The sequence below is a fragment of the Neofelis nebulosa genome, chromosome 6 (assembly GCF_028018385.1).
Source record: "Neofelis nebulosa isolate mNeoNeb1 chromosome 6, mNeoNeb1.pri, whole genome shotgun sequence".
In the NCBI taxonomy this organism is placed as follows: Eukaryota; Metazoa; Chordata; class Mammalia; order Carnivora; family Felidae; genus Neofelis; species Neofelis nebulosa.
This window is the reverse complement of record NC_080787.1, coordinates 35,010,803-35,030,398: the sequence shown is the minus strand read 5'-3', so window position 1 is coordinate 35,030,398 and position 19,596 is coordinate 35,010,803.

Sequence of the window (19,596 nt, the reverse complement as noted above, 5' to 3'; positions counted from 1 at the left end):
TTTTCAGGAGCTAGTAAATGGAGCTTCATGGCCCATATGATGCTGGTGTCCTACACCTGTGTGTTCTCAAAGACAAACACAGAAGTCCCTTTGCACAAGAGAGGGGAAAAAATATCAGAAATCCACTAACTTATAATGGTATGACACCCACAGAATTTTTGTACTCACTTTGTTTCCTTTCCCAGATTTTTTATTTTACTTTTCATATTTTTATTTCATTTTATTTTTAAGTAAGCTCCACGGCCAATGTGGAGCTCAAACTCATGACCCTGAGATCAGGAGTCGAATGCTCCACTGACTGAAGCAGCCAGGTGCCCCTTTCCTTGATTTTTTATTTTTTTTTATTTTTTTTATTTTATTTATTTATTTATTTATTTATTTATTTATTTAATATATGAAATTTACTGTCAAATTGGTTTCCATACAACACCCAGTGCTCATCCCAAAAGGTGCCCTCCTCAATACCCATCACCCACCCTGCCCTCCCTCCCACCCCCCATCAACCCTCAGTTTGTTCTCAGTTTTTAACAGTCTCTTATGCTTTGGCTCTCTCCCACTCTAACCTCTTTTTTTTTTTTTTTCCTCTCTTCAAATCGTATAAATCTTTCGCCTTGATTTTTCATATTAAAGTCTCTAAACCTGTGGAAACCCCTTTCATTAGCCTGATGGTGGGCTGTATCTACACTTCCATCGCTTTCTGTGTCTCAGATAAACATCAGTGGCATGCTGACACTTTGGCTTAAGACACATGCTTCCCCATCCTTCCCCTTAGATCATCAGGACAAAGCCACAACTCTAGTGGAAAAGAGGTATGTCTGAGGCCTTTCGGATTGTAAGCAAATGTATTGTCTGTACGGGAACATCCTGTATGGATCTCATCTTAGAAATCCAAGGCAATGCTGGGAAACAAAGAAGGAAATTATGAATACTCTGATGTGCACACAAACAGTGAAATACTATGTAGGTAAAAGAAAAAAAATAACCCTTGCTTACAATAATCTCCACTTCTGTACAGGTAAGGAGAGTTTGTACAACACACAACATTTTCTGTAATAGGATCGAGGAAGAGAATAGGAATACATAGCTATATCAATTCAATTTATCTGCATCCATCTATCATTATCTCTTTCTCCATCATCTATTAAGTCTATTTACTTTTTTATATATGACAATGAAAGGACTTTTAAAAAATGGTTGCCTCTTGGGCACAATGAGGGAATAGGTTGAAGGGAAAAGGATTGAAAGCTGGACTTTTCTGGAAGTGTCTTATTTGATAGATTTTTAATTACAAAAATTTCTTTTAGAGAGAGCGAGCCATTAGTGGGGACCAGGGAATCAGAGAGAGAGAGAGAGAGAGAGAGAGAGAGAGAGAATCTTAAGTAGGCTCACGTGAAGCCTGATGCAGGGTTCAAACTCATGAACCATGAGTACATGACCCGGGTCGAAATCGAGAGACGGAGGCTTAACCGACTGAGCCACCCAGGCACACCTCTTATTTAATAGTGAGGAATTGGCAATATTTTATGTAATAAAACTTTACACAATATATACAAATGAACCCAATTTAATGAAAGAAATGTGACAGAGAGTATATGATGGGAACAAACTAGACAAGGAAACCAAATATTTGTGTCTCTTGCATAAAACAATGTGGAATCATAATTATAAATCAATATACAGTTAAATTTCATAGGCTTCAGTAATATAAAAGAGTTAGAAAGGTTTCAGAGAAATGCAAGGAAATTGTTTATGTAGATGATGAGTTCTGTTATCATATTCTGTCTGAAGAGTCAGTGTCAAATGTAAATTCAACCTAAAGAGCAGACACCAGATTCAGAAGTTTATTTCAAGGTAATAGACACTCAGACAATTTCTCCACGATCAGAGACAGCTATAAATTTCAAGCCAACTCAAAGTTTATGTATATTTCAGTCATATATTATGCACTATTTGTGTGAAACAGGTTATCATCCCCTGGGAATTTAATAAGCTAACAGTAATGTATGCAATATTTACATGGTTGGGATAAGTTCTGTTTGATCCCAGGGTTGCAGCTTTACTTTCGTTTTGTTCCCTAAGATGAAGACGTGAATTGCCTCATTTTATCTGAGACCTATGGTGTGACATTATAATATAGAATTAAAATGTATGGCAGGAGTATTTCAGTGGAGATGCTTTGTGTTGCTAGTGGAAACACCCAATCTAATTGACTTTATTTTTCTTTAACTACTTGTCTCACAGAGCAGATAGACCCAAGGTACCTCATCTCCAGACTGGTCAATTCATCAGGCCAGCGGTGTCACAAGTGATTCTGGGACTTTTTGCCTCATCTCCTTATCATACACCACTTGTCAGTGTTCCTGAAATGGTAGTAGGATGCCGGTAGCAGCTTTAAGCTTCATTTCATCTCATAATTTCCAAAGGCAGGAAAAGGGAACTGCTCTTGTATGCTTTTATAAGGGTGATCTATACCTTTTTCAGGTAGTAGACCTACTTCCCACATGTTGAGAGGACCACAGGATTACGGTGATACGCTCAGACAAATCATGCTTCATCCTTTTAGGGATGGGCTAGCCTCACCTGATGCATTGGAAAGATGGGAGCAAATAATTTTCTTTGGAAAGAAAGAAATATTAGATGGGATAGATTGGAACAATTTCAGGCAGGGAAACTATAGTATTTGGTACTATCAGAATGTTCCTATTTTTTTTAAAAAAGATTTTTTAATGTTTATTTATTTTTGAGAGAAAGAGACAGAGCGTAAGCAGGAGAGGGTCGGAGAGAGAGGGAGACACAGAACTGGAAGCAGGTTCCAGGCTCTGAACTGTCACAACAGAGTCCCCGAAGAGGGGCTCAAACTCAGGAGTGGTGAGATCATGACCTGAGCTGAAGTCAGATGCTTAACTAACTGAGCCTCCCAGGCACCCCTAGAGTGTTAGTATTTTAAAGTATCTCCTCATAAAGGATGATACATTGCTGAGGGGAAGCATCAGTTTGTGATTTTTTTTAACAGGGAGTATTAAATGGCAGCTATAAACCCAATTACAATTAAAAACAGCAACTGAGGAAGAGGATTATTTGTTTGCTCTTAGAAATTAACATGCCGAGACTTAATTTTGTAAGGAAAAATATATTTTCCAGAAAAGTTTCAAAGATAATGGAGAAGGGATGCTAGTGTCCCTTCACTTCTCCATTGAAACCTCGGCTATAAATGTGTGCCTGTGATATGAACAGAAATACTGTGCTGTGCTGTGCCTGGAAAGATGTACCATAAAAGGCCAGTCTGTAGAAGGCCGTATCTTCGTTTACTTTGTTTTGAGGAGCATGCCAGCATGAAGGTCATGGCTTAGTTTCCCGTGTTTAACCCATGGAAAACACTAGAAATGTTTTACAAGGGGGAATTACCCAATTCTGTAATTTAAGTAGTTACTAGAGGACATTGACAGAAAAGAGTAAACATAGAAATCCATCATGATCTAAGTGACATTGCGACACATATTGTCTTTACATCCAGCTTTCGTAGGAAACAGTCCCTGGTTGGGTTTTACTTCAATCGGGTACTGGTTTTGGCAGGCTTCTAGTGGAGGTCTTGTGGCCAGAAGTGGCTAGACCAGGGATATGGAGGGGATCACATTAGACCAATAAGGAGGAACCCTCACACAGGAGTCATAAGATTGGGAGCTGTGCTAGTTTCTTAGGTGGCTGTCCCATGCCCAAGAAAGACAACGTTGTATGAAGACAGGAATAAAGAGAGGGCATCAAGTTTCTGGGTCTTAATACCATTCTGGCCAGGGTACTAACTTCCAGCTGAAAGGCAGGCTTTCTCCTCTCTGGAGAGTAGCCATGGGCTAGAGGATTATAGACTGAGAAATCGACATGAAAGTGTTCCAATAAGAGCCCAGTCCTTGAAAAGCCCCTGAAATGAGAGTAAAGGAAGAAAAGAGAAAGTACTCACCAAGTTTAAACCAAGGCTCGGAGTACCGATGAAAAGACTCAGAAAACCGCACATAAGAGCGCCAATATGATGGGGTTCTTGAGCAAATGGCAACAGCAAATTCTTGAGACATCTTTGGTGCAAAAGAGTGATTTTATTAAAGCACAGGGACAGGACTTGTGGACAAAAAGAGCTGCACTGAGGTTGTGAGGAGTGACTGATTATATGTTTTTAAGTTCGTGGGGGCTAGGGAGAGTGTAAGTCTCTAAGAAATTTGGAAGCAAGGCTTTCAGGACCTTGAAGGCCTAGCTGCTGTGAAGATAAGTTTACTTTTAGGTAAACAAAAAACATCAAGCAAGTAAGGCAGCCCTGAGTTCCTGGAGCAAGGTCACACTTTGCATGTTTCAGATGTCTATCGGTGGGCAGCAAACTGTAAGGAGATTTCATTTAAGCAAGATTTCTCTGGCCTTTCTTTCCCTCATCACTATCAACAGTAAACAAATTGTAGAAAGAGCTCAAATGTCCATCAACTGATGAGTGGATAAAGGAAAAGTGGTATATATGCATATATATAATGGACTATTACTCAGCAATAAAAATGAAAGAAATCGTGCCATTTGCAATAACGTGGATGGACCTAGAATGTATCACGCCAAGGGAAATAAGTCAGAGAAAGACAAATATCACATGCTTTTACTCATGTGAAATTTAAGAAACAAACGGATGAACATAGGGGAAGGGAAGGAAAATTTAAAAGATAAAACAGAGAGTGATGCGAACCATGAAAGACTTAAATATAGAGAACCAACTGAGGGTTGATGGAGGGAGGTATTTGGAGGGATGGGCTAAATGGGTGATGAGCATTAAGGAGGGCACTTGTTGGGATGAACACTGGATGTATATGTAAGTGACGAATCACTGAATTCTACCTCTGAAACCAACACTAAACTCTATATTAACTAACTTGAAATTGTGTTAAAAAAGAGAAAAAAATCACGTATCAATAATCTATGTTCCCACCTCAATAACGTAGAAAAAGTAGCAGCAAAATAGCCTAAAGGAAACTGAAGAAAACAAGTAGTACCTGTAAGAACAGAAAGAAAGAAAATTGGGAAAAGAAGACAATAGAAAAACTCCATGACACATAGAACTTGTTCGTTGAAAAAAAAAAAAAAGATGTAATTAAGAAACAGTTAGGAAGACTTTCAATGAAGGAGACAAAACACAAATTCCCAATTTCAGGATTGTTGGTGAGTGGAGGGACTGTGAAGGCTCCTGCAGACCGTGAAGTTTCTTTGATTGAAAAATGAAGTAGGCAACTCCATCCAGTTTACACAGACTTATTCAGGATAATTTACAGGGAGGATGGCCAACTTATAGATGGTGATGCAGACAGCTGCGCAGCTAGTCTTTCTGAAGTCTGGACCTTAGTCTTACAGATTTTACAGAGTGAGGGGACATGCGGAGGGCATTGTAGTGAGATCAAAGGGTTTGACAAAGTTAATTGACATCAACATTTAATAGACCTTGAGACGCCATGTGTACAACAGGAGGGAGACAGAAAAATCGAGGGTCTCGTGTCAGGCAGGAGCCCGGGTCAAAGCAATGACACAAGCAGTTAAGGTACTGAACTGGGAGATATCACTGGGACCAGCATCAGCTGACACCCCAGAACTGATAACAAGCAGAAGCAGAGGGGGTCTGCCAGAGCCCAAGGCTAATTAAATCCCTATAAAAAGGGGAGGATTTTTGCAGCCAACTCTCAGACTCTTCGGACATGACCCCTCTGTGTCTGACCACTTTAAAAAGGCAACTGCTGTCGAAGACTCTGCCCGATTGATCTCCAGGCAGAAGGGAAATCCTTCACTGCGTGAACATAATAAGCAGTAAGTGCCGAGAGCTGACCAGGACCTGACCACGGTCTCTCAAAGGCGCCCCCACAGACGGACTTCACGTGTGGTTTAACTTCCTACACCCTTCTGTTATCTTGTGTGTTGTGTGATTTGTCTCATTTCTGCTGGGTGCCCTGTCAGAAGCCAGGTTTAATCACATGGTGAAATGTCATTGAGTTTGGAATTCTGAACCTACTTATAAATATGATTCACTTTATTTCATGACTGAGTAAAGCTGACATTATGGAAAGACACAACGGGAGTGTGCACCTTCATAGCATGCTCATGACAAGGGGAGAAACTGTGTTACTTCTAATAGTTATCTAAAGAGAGATATACAGGACCCGAACAAACCTCTGTGCATTCTGGTCACGGTCTGCCATTCTAAGGCATATACATTAATGTCCAAGTGGCCTGGGACACGTAGCCCTGAGAGAGGTCAATGGGGGACACGGGCAAGATGGCAGGCCGAAGAAGAAGTATTCTCAGCACTCCTACTCTCCACCCCAAGCAACTTTATAGCCTGTACAGTATTTTATGTGCCATTCTTCCATGATTACCCTAGAGCCGGATATGAGGAAGTGACTTACATACATGGCAACGTGAAGTTGATATACTTAAGACAAAAGGAAATACTTAAGACTATAGTTCCCCAGCAAGTCAGTGAAGAGGTGAACCATCTAGAGAAGGCATCAGCAAAAGAGATCTTCTCTACATGATTGATAATCTTCTGCATATGGGACAACATGCTCATCATTCCACAGACCTGGCAGTGGGAGCAATTGTGAATTTCAACATCACTGGTGGCCTTTGACAGGCAACAGGGAGGGACATCAGCAGTGTGAGATCAGGGGAGACAAGACAAATGTTTAAAGGCAATTCATAGATCAAGTCTTCATTTAGCAACAACACAGTAGCTGTTTGGTCCCCAGGAGCGAATACCCTGGCTTAGATATCCTTCCTGGGGATGTTAGCAGACATTTTGTCCTAATATTGTCAGAGGGTGTGTCTATATTATACACGGGTGTTTTGGGTGCCACTCATAGAAATAATTCCACCGTAGTACCAAATATCAGCTATTCAGAAGCAGTTAGTTGTGTCCATGTTTTGGTCCTGACCAATATAGAACAAGGGGTCAAAGACAGCACCTGATGTGAACCCTTGGCCCAGTGAGTTAGGACACCAAGCCACCAAGGGTGAGGGGAGGGGGCATTTGGAGCCAATTTCCCATGTACTAAAGTCTTTGCATGTGGGAGGTTTGTGGCAAATGCAAAATGAGTTCCTCCTGCCACTGAATAGGCCTCAAGCCTCCTGACAGTCCCCATACCCACAGTGCCCCAGCTCTGAGGGTGTTATTTGTTAGATGTTCACATGCTGCTGGTTTTCCTGCTGTTAGTGTAGCCTGAAGGAATCCAAACACCTCTCTTAGTTGTGGAGACCAACCTTTGAGGGAACTATCTGGCGAGAAAGTCTTTAATACATTCTTTATGTTAAGCTAGTAAGGTTGCATCTAGGGATTACATCTCTGGCATATGCTGGCTATTTGTCTTATAGGTTCCTTTGAATGATAAGCAAACATTCCTTTGCTTTGAGCCTAGGTGTATGTGTTCCTTGGCCAGTCCAGCTGTGCCTGGGGGGATGTGACCTCTAGTGTTCATTCTTCCATTTGAACTGACAAGATGGATTCTGGCTTCAAATCCCCACTCTTTTCACCATTTCTCATTGTTGCGGGGAAGGAGCAATGAACACGCTAGCTACTGCCTGTTAACAAAGGGCATGGATCAGGATTTCTGGAATGAAACTGCCTTGCTCCCAATTGCAAATATTCCCTAGCACCAGGCTCAGCCCCCATCCTGCATAGAGCCATTATTTTGGAACTCCCATGTACAGTGTTAGCATCTTATTCTACGATTTATAACGAGGTAAATTGGGTCAGTTCATTTAAACAGTTGTCTCATTTTAGGAGGTGGTCCTGCAGGTGGGCTCTCCAAGTTAGGCCTATGCTGTGCATGCAGACAGTTAGAAAACTAGCCAGATATTTAGGAGACCAGAAGAATTTAGGATCCAAACCCAGTTGCATAAACAACAAATACTCAAAGACAATTCATCTGAACTAGAATCTAACACCCGTGACAGTGTGTTCAGAAATATGTATTTTTCTCTCTAAAAATCACCCTCATTTCCATCAAAGATAGCCAAATTAAGACTAATTTTTTATGTAAAATAAGTCCTGTTATAATAAACTTGACCTAATTACTTACTTAAATATAGCAAGAATACTGACTGGCCATGTAAGGTTTTTTTTCTGATTTTTTAAATGTTTATTTGTTTTTGAGAGAGAGAGAGACAGACAGACAGAGCCTGAATAGGGGATGGGCAGAGAGACAGGTAGACACAGAATCCAAAGCGGTCTCCAGTCTCTGAGCCATCAGGACAGAGCTCAATGCAGGACTCAAACCCACTAACTGTGAGATTGTGACTTGAGCCAAATGGAGGCTTAACCAACTGAGTCACCCAGGCACCCCCATAAGTTTTTTTTAATCTGCTTTGCTATAAAACTTTTCCTAAGGAATTTCAGATTGAGCTTATAGTAGCCTTTTGAGGGTAAGAGTCAGAATAAATACTTAGCATCAGATTCAGTTTCAATCCCTATAAATTTGGGTGATTTCCTCTCTTCTTAAGGCTCTTCCAAATATCCCAGGTTTCTGAGCAGCTAGGTAATAGCCTTACTTGTTTGTGCTACTGGGAACCCTATAAACAAAATACCAGGGTAATTTTTCCAAGGGGTTTCATTGATTCCAAAAATTCAACCTTAGTAACTCAAAGGTGTCTGGTCATATCTGAGTTTGTGCATATCTTCCCCCAATACGACATTCCAGTCAAAGACTTGGTGGTATGATCAATGTTTCCTGTTACAAGGGAAATAGATTCTTACTGAGCTTCTGCAAATAACTATCATTGCCATGAAATTATGAATACTCACTGAGAGTTTCTAAATTATAGAGAAATCAGGTAGGGAGAAAAAGATAAATGTTTGTTTACAAAGGGATATTTTCCCACATTTTTGTCAGTCATAGATTATAGAAGTCTTATTCTATAGCTATAGTAACCAAGTAAACCTTTGTGGTATTGGTTGAGAGATGGATATATGGACCAAGGGACAGAATCTTCTTGTAGAGGATGTTGGATGGCAAGGAAAAGAGGTGAAAAAATGTTCAGCATCACAAATTTTAGGGAAATGCAAATTCAGACCACAGTAAGGAATCACTGCACCTATTTAACCAGCTAAGAAAATAGTGACAATACAAAGTGCTGGCAAAGACGTGGGGAAACTAGACCTTTTAAAAGTTGCTGGGAGGAATTCAAAAGCGTATAGCCACTCTGTAAATAGATGGGCTGTTTTATACATGAAATGTTGCCTTTTTAACTAAACTAAAAGCAACCTACAGAACGAGAGAAGATATTTGCAAATGACCTACATGCTAAAGGTGGGGTATCCAAAATATATAAACACTTTCAAAACTCAACACCCGAAACCAAAAAATCCAATTAAAAATGGGCAGAAGACATGAACAGACATTTTTCCAAAGAAAGACATACACATGCCAACTGACACATGAAAAGATGCTCAACATCACTCATCATCGGGGTAATACAAATGAAATATCACTGCACACCGTCAGAATGGCTAAAATCAACACCCGAAGAAACATCAGGTATTGGAAAGGAAATGGAAACACGGGAACCCTCTTGCACTTTGGTGGGAATGAAAACTGTGCAGTCACTCTGAAAAGCATTTTGAGGTCCTTCAAAAAGTTAAAACTAGAACTACCCTACAATCCAGCCATTTCACGACTAGGTATTTATCCAAAGGATGCAAAAAACTAATTCAAAGGAATATATGCACCCCTATGTAAGCAGCGTTATCTACATAGCCAAATTATGAAAATAGCCTGAATGCCCATAGGCTGAAGAATGGATAAAGAAGATGTAGCATATACATATATACAGTGAAACATTCCACATCATAATAAAGAATGAAATCTTGTCATTTGCAATGATGTGGATGCAGCTAAAAATATTGTCAGTCAGAGAAAAACAAATACCATATGATTTTACTCATATGTGGAATTTAAGAAAGAAAACATACAGGCATAGGGACCAAAACACAGAGGCAAACCAAGAAACAGACTGATAACTATAGGGAACAAACTGATGGTTAGCAGAGGGGAGGTGGGCAGGGGGATGAGCGAAACTGGTGATGGGGATTAAAGGAGTGCACTTGTGATGAGCCTGGGGTGTTGTAATGAAGTGTTGAACCACTATATTGTACACCTGAAACTGATATCAAACTGTATGTTAACTAGCTGGAATTTAAATAAAAACTTGGGGAAAAAGTAAAAAGCCAAACCAAACAAAAGTGAAAAAACTGAAATGTGTACTTACCACATGATCCAGAGACTGTAGTCATAGGCATTTATTTCAAAAAAGTGAATATTTACATTTATACAAAGCCCAAAAACTTCTACATAAATATTTACAGTAACTTTTCTTGTAATAGTTGAAAAGTACAAACAGCTATATTTTGCTCAATAGGTCCTGATTAAACAAATGGTAGTATATCCATCCCATGAAATAGCAGTAAAAAAACCAAACCACCGATGGATGCAAAAACTTGGATGGACCCCAAAAGCAACATGCTGGGTACAAAATGCTTCTGTTTGGTACTTTCTTACATTTTCTAACTCTTTGTTGAAGTTCTTTGTGTGCTTATTTTTCATCTAGTTTGGTGAGCACCTTTACTACCAGTGTTTGAAACTTTGATAAGGTAAAAATCTCCATTTCATTATGGAATTTTCTGCTGTTTTATCTTGTTCTTTCCTTGGGAACATATTCTGTTTCTTCATTTTGCCTGGCTGTCTTTGTTGGTTTCTCTGCATCAGATAAAACAGGCACTTCACCCAGGGTTGCAGAAGTGGCCCCTTGTAGATACATCTTCTCATTCACACCTGCACTAGCATTTGATGGTCTCTCAAACTTTGGTGACTGTCCAAGCAGCCTATTGTATTTTAGTGGTTCCTGGTATTTGAGGGTATGGCAAGCCATGTGGATGTCCCAGAGGGAGGGTGTCAATTGGCACCTAGATTCAGGCTGATTGGAAGCCAGATAGGCAGCAGGTTTTAAAGTGTACAAATACATACAGTGCTGGGGGACAACAAATGTCAGTGCTGCTGGCCACTAGCTGTGTCCCCTGGGTGACAGTCCCAAAAGTCATGCCAGTTGAGTGTACTAGTTCCTTTCTGGACAGAAGCAGGAGTACCTGGAGCGAGGCAGAGGGAGAGGGAAAAGATGTCACCCACCAGCCTCTGTCCCCTGAGTGCACCTCCACGGGCCCCTAGATGTCAGCCAAACATGTTTCCCAGACCAAAGTTCCAAGACAAACAAATGGCCCCTTTCATAGAAAGACTGTGGGTGGGTTTCAGCCTGCTCTCTGCATAGTGCTCTGGGGATGTTAGTCTGCCAGAATGTTTTCTCCAATAGTTACAGTCCAGAAATGCAAGGACCCTGGCCACAAAGAGCCAGATGATCAAGGAGTGTCCCCTGGGCAGATAAGATGGACTCGATCAGTTGCCTCTTGCTGTGCCCTGACCGTGGTAGCTGGCTAAGAACTCTTTCTCCATTGGTTACAGTCCTGTAGGACCCATGAGCAGAAGTCCCACTGGCTACTAGAGTGGAGCAAGATAAGGGTGGACCCTGGCAGCTGCTGCAAACACTGGGGAACCAGACAAAAGCAATAAACTCCTTTCTGGGAGATCCTGGTGAGCTGGAACTTTCTCCGATGAGTATTAGTTACGTACGCTGGGAAGTGTGATTTGGTGTGAGCACTTCCCTAGTTTTATAAAATAAAGTCAATCTGTTCTAAGCTCTGGAAGACCTGATGGCTGGTACGGTATAAGAATTATCTTTATTTTGAAAAACAAGAAAAAGAAAATTGATATGAGTCTGATACATTTCCTAGAGGTATTTTAAATGGAAAAAATGTAATTCGTGTTTGTATCTCTATTCTATTTCTGTCATTTTCTTGTATTAATTTAGGCAGTTTTTATTTCCCCACAAAATCATTCATATTACTTGAAATTGTTTGGTGTGATATTTTACCTGATATTCTCCTAAATTCTTTAAAATCCCCCTGTATCTGTCATATCACTTCTTGAGCACACAATTTTATATGATCTTAAGTGTTTTATTTCGCAATGGATTTGTTTTCATTATAACTTTAATATTCGAATCTCCCTAATTCATTGAGTTGGCTTTATTGTCTTTTTTTAAACTTTGAGGTGAATAATTAGTTCATTGTTTTCACCTTCAGTTTTAAAAAGTTACATTACAGCTTTGGTGAATAAAGAAAAACATTGAAATGTAAAATACAATTATATGTAAGACTGTTCATTCAATTATTTGCTAAATCTCTAACCAGTCAAATTTCAGGAAATATTGTCTTCTATGTAGATGTTATTCACCCTTGGTACAGTTTAAAATCATGTTTGAAGAACATGTAAGAAATTCTCTTTTAGAACGGATTAAGGTTTTTATTGTGGTTTATATATGTTTCATATTGTATTTTATGAGAACTTGGGGACCAATTTGTTTCTCTGCCCATAGAAAACATGTCATATATACTATACTACTCTACATAATAATTTCCATTTAAATTATTTGCAATCATTCTATTCTTTTTTTCTTTTTAATGTTTACTTATTTTTGAGAGCGAGAGAGACAGAGCATGAGCAGGGGAGGGGCAGGGAGAGGAGGAGACACAGAATCCGAGGAAGGCTCCAGGCTCTGAGCTATATCTCAGAGCCTGACGTGGGGCTGGACCCACCTGTTGTGAGACCATGATCAGACCACAGTCGGATGCTTAACCCAGTGAGCCACCCAGGCGCTTGTATGATCATGCTACTCTTTAAAACTTTGTTTTTCCTGTTCTTTTGACTTATCATAGAGGTGTATGATTTTTCAAAAAGAAAATATTAACATTTGACCTAACATCCGTTTGTGGCAGAAACCTGTGAACATAAGGAAAATTTCAGTGAAGAATTAAAAGTCAGCCATAATCCATGATCCAAGTGTTTCCAAATATCTGAGGGTTTTTAATATGTATTTTGGCAAATTTTTGTCTAAACCATTAATTTTCATGGCTACTACAACATTTTTAAACAATATTATTATAGCAACATTGTACATTTTAAGATACATTATCATTTTTGTCACATTTCCTGTTTGGGTAAAATTGATTTTTTATTGCTTTTGTATTCCTTTACTTTATGTTTTATGTGTCATTCCTATTTTCTCTTTTTTAAAATAAGAGAATATCATTGTATCACATTATAGAGCATATGTGACTTAATTTTTTAAATTTTGTTAATGTTTATTTATTTCGAGAGAGAGACAGAGAGACAGAGAGACAGAGCATGAGCCAGGGAGGGTCAGACAGAGAGGGAGACACAGAATCTGAAGCAGGCTCCAGGCTCTGAACTGTCAGCACAGAGCCTAACATGGGGCTTGAACTCAGGAACCACGAGATCATGACCTGAGCCAAAGTTGGATGCCCAACCGACTGAGCCACCCAGGTGCCCTTATGTGACTTAATTTTTTAAATCCATTGTGGTTTCTCATCTTTTTAAGTTTGTAGAGTTCTACCATGTGTATTTTATGTCATACACAATATCTCTGACGTTTTTTATTCTTTACTTCTAATTTCTTAATGAATTTCTCCCTTTTTGACCTAAAATGAGATTGAATTGATTTTACCCACTATGATAATAGGCTATACAGTTTAATTCTATGGCTGTGAAGTTTTCAAGTCATAAATATAACACTGAACATATTACTCACCTGAAGGAAAACTACAAACATATACACCACTTCTAGATATTTAAAATTGTCAACAAGGTTCATGTACTGTATCAATTAGGAATGTGACTCACCTAAGAAGATAAACTCTGACATTGAGCCAATCATAATTATGTGTGTATATATATATAGTTTATTTATTTATTTTGAAACAGAAAGAGACAGAAAGAGACAGAGTGAGACAGAGAGCACTGTTGGTGGGAATGCAAACTGCGGCAGCCGCTCTGGAAAACAGTGTGGAGGTTCCTCAAACAATTAAAATAGACTTACCCTATGACCCAGGAATAGTACTGCTAGGAATTTACCCAAGGGATACAGGAGTCCTGATGCACAGGGGCACTTGTACCTCTATGTTTATAGCAGCGCTTTCAACAATAGCCAAATTATGGAAAGAGCCTAAATGTCCATCAACTGATGAATGGATAAAGAAATGGTGGTTTATTACACAATGGAATACTACTTGGCAATTGGAAAGAATGAAATATGGCCTTTTGTAGCAACGTGGATGGAACTGGAGAGTGTTATGCTAAGGGAAATAAGCCATACAGAGAAAGACTAATTAGGTAGTTTAAAGGGTCCTCATGTGGCCATTTAAAATCATCCTCAGTAAAATCCTCTTAAAATCTTTCTTCTGACTTCCTTCACTGAGGACTTCTACTTTCAACTTGAGGAGCATTCAGTCCCCTGGAGCATTTACCAAAGTGTAATTTCTCTCAAAACCCTTTGTTTGAATGCTCCTTCAGTCCTCACCACCACCAAGACAGAAAGCACTCACTCTTGTTGCAAAGCCTCAAAAAGGGCTGCAAAAAGCATAACCATGAGTGCCCCTGCCTGTACCAGGTATCTTTCCCCAGCCCAGAAGGAAGGACTTCTATCTGCTACTTACCAGCCTGAAAAGCTGCTCTCCACCCGATCCTTAACCTACAGGCTTCCTTTCCCTGTCTGTCTGCCCCTGGAACTATTCAAACAAAAGCATCCTCCTATGGGAACCAGGGGGCACCTCATCTTCTTGTTACTACAAAGCCTGCCTGCCACAGTCCTGATGATTCACTCTGTTCCTGAATGCAACCTTCGTGTGGCTCTACATGGAATGAAGTGTCCTTCTGTGTCAGGCTGTGAGTATATGTAGTAACTTGCTATCGATCTCATCTGTCCATATTGAGTGCTATATGTTCACCTATCACATGCTATTTAGGGAGGGGGACCCCTCTTTCATCAACAGGATGGATGAGAGGTGTTCAGAAGACAGGCACATCAGAAAGGAAGAAATAAAACAATCTTTATGCTCATTTGTTGTGATAGTCTCCATAAAAAATCCCAACAAAGTGTCTTCCCAACATAAAAAAACCTCCGAACTAAGAAGGGAATTCATCAAGGCGACAGGATTCAAGATCAATAGAAAAACTCAGTTGTATCTTTACATACAGCCATGAAGTAAAAAAAACAAAAATTAAAAGTATAACACCATTTACAGTCACTCACCAAAAGAAAAGAAAAGAACAGGAACACTGAAGTAGAACTCTAGGAGAACATGTACAACTCTTAACAGAAATGCTGAGGAAAGAAATCAAAGATATAATTAAATGAAGAGACTTACCATGTTCATCAGCTGAAAACCGAGCATAGTAAAGATGTCAGTTCTCCTCCCAAATTGATATCCCAGTTTCATGCAATATCCAGATCTCAGCAAAATTTTCATTAGTTGTAGATAGTTATTCTAAAATGTTTATGAAAAAACAATGAAGTTAGGATAGATAAAATGAAATTTGAGGAAAAAGTAAAATTGAATGATCACTAATTGAAGACTTTTCTGTACCTCGAGTGATCAGGGCTAATGGGGGTTGTGCAGGGTCAGGCACAGAGATGAACAGTGTAGAGAACTCAGAAAGAGATCCACACTAACTCATTTTTAAAATGATTTAATCATTTGTTTTTTAATGTTCATTTGTTTATTTTGAGAGAGAGAGATAACATGAGTAGGGGAGGGGCAGAGAGAGCGAGAGAGAGAGAGAATACCAAGCAGGCCCTGATGTGAGGCTCGAACTCATGAACCTGAAATCATGATCTGAGCAGAAATCAAGAGTCAGATGCTTAACAGACTGAGTCATCCAGGTGCCCCAACTCATTTTTAACAAAGGTACAATGCAGCTATGAGGAAGATGGATTGTATTTTCAAACAATGGAGTTGAAACACATGGATATTCATAGACAAAAACAAAACAAACAAAATTGGAGGAAAAAGGGAAAAAAAGGAAAAGGAAAAATTAGATCAAGTCTTAACACTTTTTAAGTTTTTCACTCAATGAAATCATGAATTTAAATGTAAAGTGTACAATGTTCACAGGAAAACAGGAGGAAATATTTGGGATAAAATCTTTGAGTTTGGTGGAGAGTTCTTAGACTTGACATCAAAGCACCATCCATAAAGGGAAAATATGGATGAATTTGGCTTTATCAAAACTAAAGACTTCTATTCTATAAGATATCCTATTGAGAGACAGAAAAGGTTAGCTACTGAAAGAAAACATTTCACATCCAAAATACCACAAAAACCATGTGTCTAGAATCTATTAAGAACTCTCAGGACTCCACAGTAAATAAACATACAGGCAAAGAAACACACACGCGCGCGCGCGCGCACACACACACACACACACACACACACACACAACTACTCTAATTACAAAATGGATGAAAGACATGAGGAGACATTTATCAGAGAGAATATTCATACAGAAAATAAGCTCATTGAATGATGTTCAACATCACTAGCCAGGAGGAAAATGCAAATTAAGAACATGCTGAGATATCATGTACCTACTGAAATAGTTTACATATGAAATAGCGTCAATGCCAAATGATGAGAAGAATGCAGAGAAACTGGAAGTCTCCTGCACTGATGGGGGAAGTGAACGGGTACAACCTCCTCTGGAGGATGGTTAGGCAGTTTCCTAAAAACTACGCATACACATAAAAAGTCCCCACCCAGGAATCACATTTCATGGCTTTATGTCAGAAAATGAAAACTTACATTCACCCAAAACTGTTCACAAATGTTCACAGCAGTTCTATTTGCTATAACCCCAAACTAGAAACCACCAAAAGGCCCTGCGGTAGGTGAACAGTTAAACAAACTGGTGCGTCCATACAATGGAACACTGTCAGCAATGAAAACGAGCAAACTGTGGGAGCACCTGACAATCTGGATGGCTCTCAAGGGCATTGTGCCCGTGAAAAAGGCCAGTCTCAGAAAGTCCTCTACTGAACGATTCCATCCATCTAACATCCTCAAAATGACAAGTTACAGAGACGGGGCACAGATTAGTGGTAGTCAGGTGTGGAGTGATGGGTCTGAAGGGAAGTGGTTGTGAATATAGAGGGCAGCATGAGGGCGATCTCTGTGGTACTGGAGTAATTCTGTTCTTGCCGGTGGTGGCGGTCACATAGAAGCACACATGGGATGAAACATAGGCGTATGACTGGACATGCACATTTTACCGATATGGTTCCTGGTTTGAGATTGTATTATAGTTATTTAAGGTATTTAATATGTAATCACTTGGGGAAACTAGGCAAAAGGATACACAGAATCTGTCTATGTTGTCTTTTCAACTTCTTGTGAAACCCTAATTACTTCAAAATAAGAAGTTGTTAAAAGGTGGCCTTCTGGCTAAAATCGAGAACCCTCACAACATCAAGTGCTAGCCAGCCAGGATGTGGTACAGTAAGGAATCTCATTCCTTGTTGATGGTAATGCAAAATGGTACCATTGTTCTGGAAGGAACCATGGCGATTTCTTACAAAGCTAAACATGCTGTTACCTTGCAGTCCTGCAATCACACTCATAGGTATGCGCTCAAAGGATTAAAAACATATATCCACACAAAAACTGGCACAGGAATGATTATAGCAGCTGTGTTCACAATTGGAAACTTGGAAGCAACCAAAATGACCTTCGAGAGGTGAATGGATAAACTGTGGAAAAACTATACAATGAAGTATCATTTAGCAATTTTTAAAAAAGCTATTAAACTTTGAAAACACACAGTGAAACCTTAAATGCATATTGCTAAGTGAAAGAATTCTCTTAGGCTAAAAAGTTCTTACTGTAGGGTTTCAATTCTACGATATCCTGGAAAAGCCAAACAGAGACCTGTATAAAGTCAACAGCGAACCTTAATCTAAACTATGGACATCAGTAAGTAATAATGTATCAATGTTGGCTCATCAATTGCAACAAATGTACCACACTAATGACTCATGTTAATACAAGAAACTGTATGTGGTGGGGGGGGGGGGGAGAGGGGGAGGGCATGCAAATTAGGAACTTTGTACTTTCTGCCCAATTACTCTGTAAAGCTAAAACTACTCTTCAAAAGGAAAGTATTCAAAATATGTGTTTCTTTATGAGACGATTGAGATGTTTTCTTTTTATTCCATGTGTCTGAGTTTTAGTGTATTCTCTATTGTACACCTGTTTATTTTATAGTAAAAAGTAGGAATATATAAAAGAAACACCTGTGCCTGTTATCAACTTTCTAAACACAGGCTTTGATTTGATAACCCATAACTAAAGAAACTTGTTATTTTCAATTTTTTTTTAATTTAGAGGGAAAGAGAGAGAGGAAGAGAGAGGGAGAGAGAGAGAGAGAGAGAGAGAGAGAGAGTGCTGGAGCGGGAAAGGGAAGAGAGAGAGGGAGAGAGAATTGGAGAAGGCATCATACCCATTGTGGAGCCCCGGGGAGGGCTCCATCTCATGACCCTGAGATCCCGACCTGAGATGGAACCAAGAGTCAACAGCTTACACAACTAGAAACTTACTATAGGGTGTTGAAAGATCAACTGAGGCATGAGATAACTTCCAAGTGCTTGTTCGAGAGCATGATTCAAATCTGGCAGTGCCAACCAAAAATGGTGAAAGAACTCTGGAGATGGAACTCTGACAGGAACTGGAGAAAGGCTTTCATAGAGCAGATGCAGAGGCAAAACATGGAAATTACCTGATTCGCTATATCTTATTCAGTCTGACTTGGAAAAGCCCAGTTGGCTATTGGTGAATTTTGCTGGGATACAAGTGCACTTATAGGAATAGAGTCTGGCTTAGGATTCAGTTTGCTTACGGAAGTTACCAAGATGTTGGAGCCATCTCTGTCTAATAGCCTCCTAGTAAAATTACTCCAATCATCTCCCATTTTGGTCATCCTTTCATGCATGAGAGATGGACCAAAAATTTGGCATTAGTGACTCTCTCAGTCACCATCAGGCTGAAGTTATTCTTGTTGCCCTGTGAAACTCTTAAGTTATCAGATCAGGTTCGTGGAAGGTGTTTGCACCTCACCGTTCATGCCATTTCTGCTTCTCCAAGTGCAGTGAGACCATCTGATGTACTGCTGGTGATTATAAACATGTGTTTAAGCCCCTTGAGAGAACACAGCTTCATGACGACTATCAGGAGAATACCAAGGGACTGAAGTATGTCTCTTATTCGGGACCCCCAGGTACCAAACCAGTTGGTATCAATGTGTTTTAGCCAAGAAGCTTGTTTGTCATTTTCCTGTATTTGGGTTTCTGTAATATTAGGGGTGTTGATCCAGGAGCAGCAGGAGGTATCTGCTGTGGCACAGACTCCTTCTTCAGCCAATAAGCAATCTAAAACAATTTGATTACCCAAGACCACCTTCTCAGCTCTAAAGGATCTTTTTGGCTAGTGGTATATTTTGGGGTGATGTATTCTGCTACCCTTCAAAGTCATCTTGCCTTGATTTGTTCTTTTCTGGGATTTTTATCATCAGGTATTGAAATTTTGAGAAAAAATAATGGAATTTATAATTCTTGAAGAATTGTTACTTCTATGCA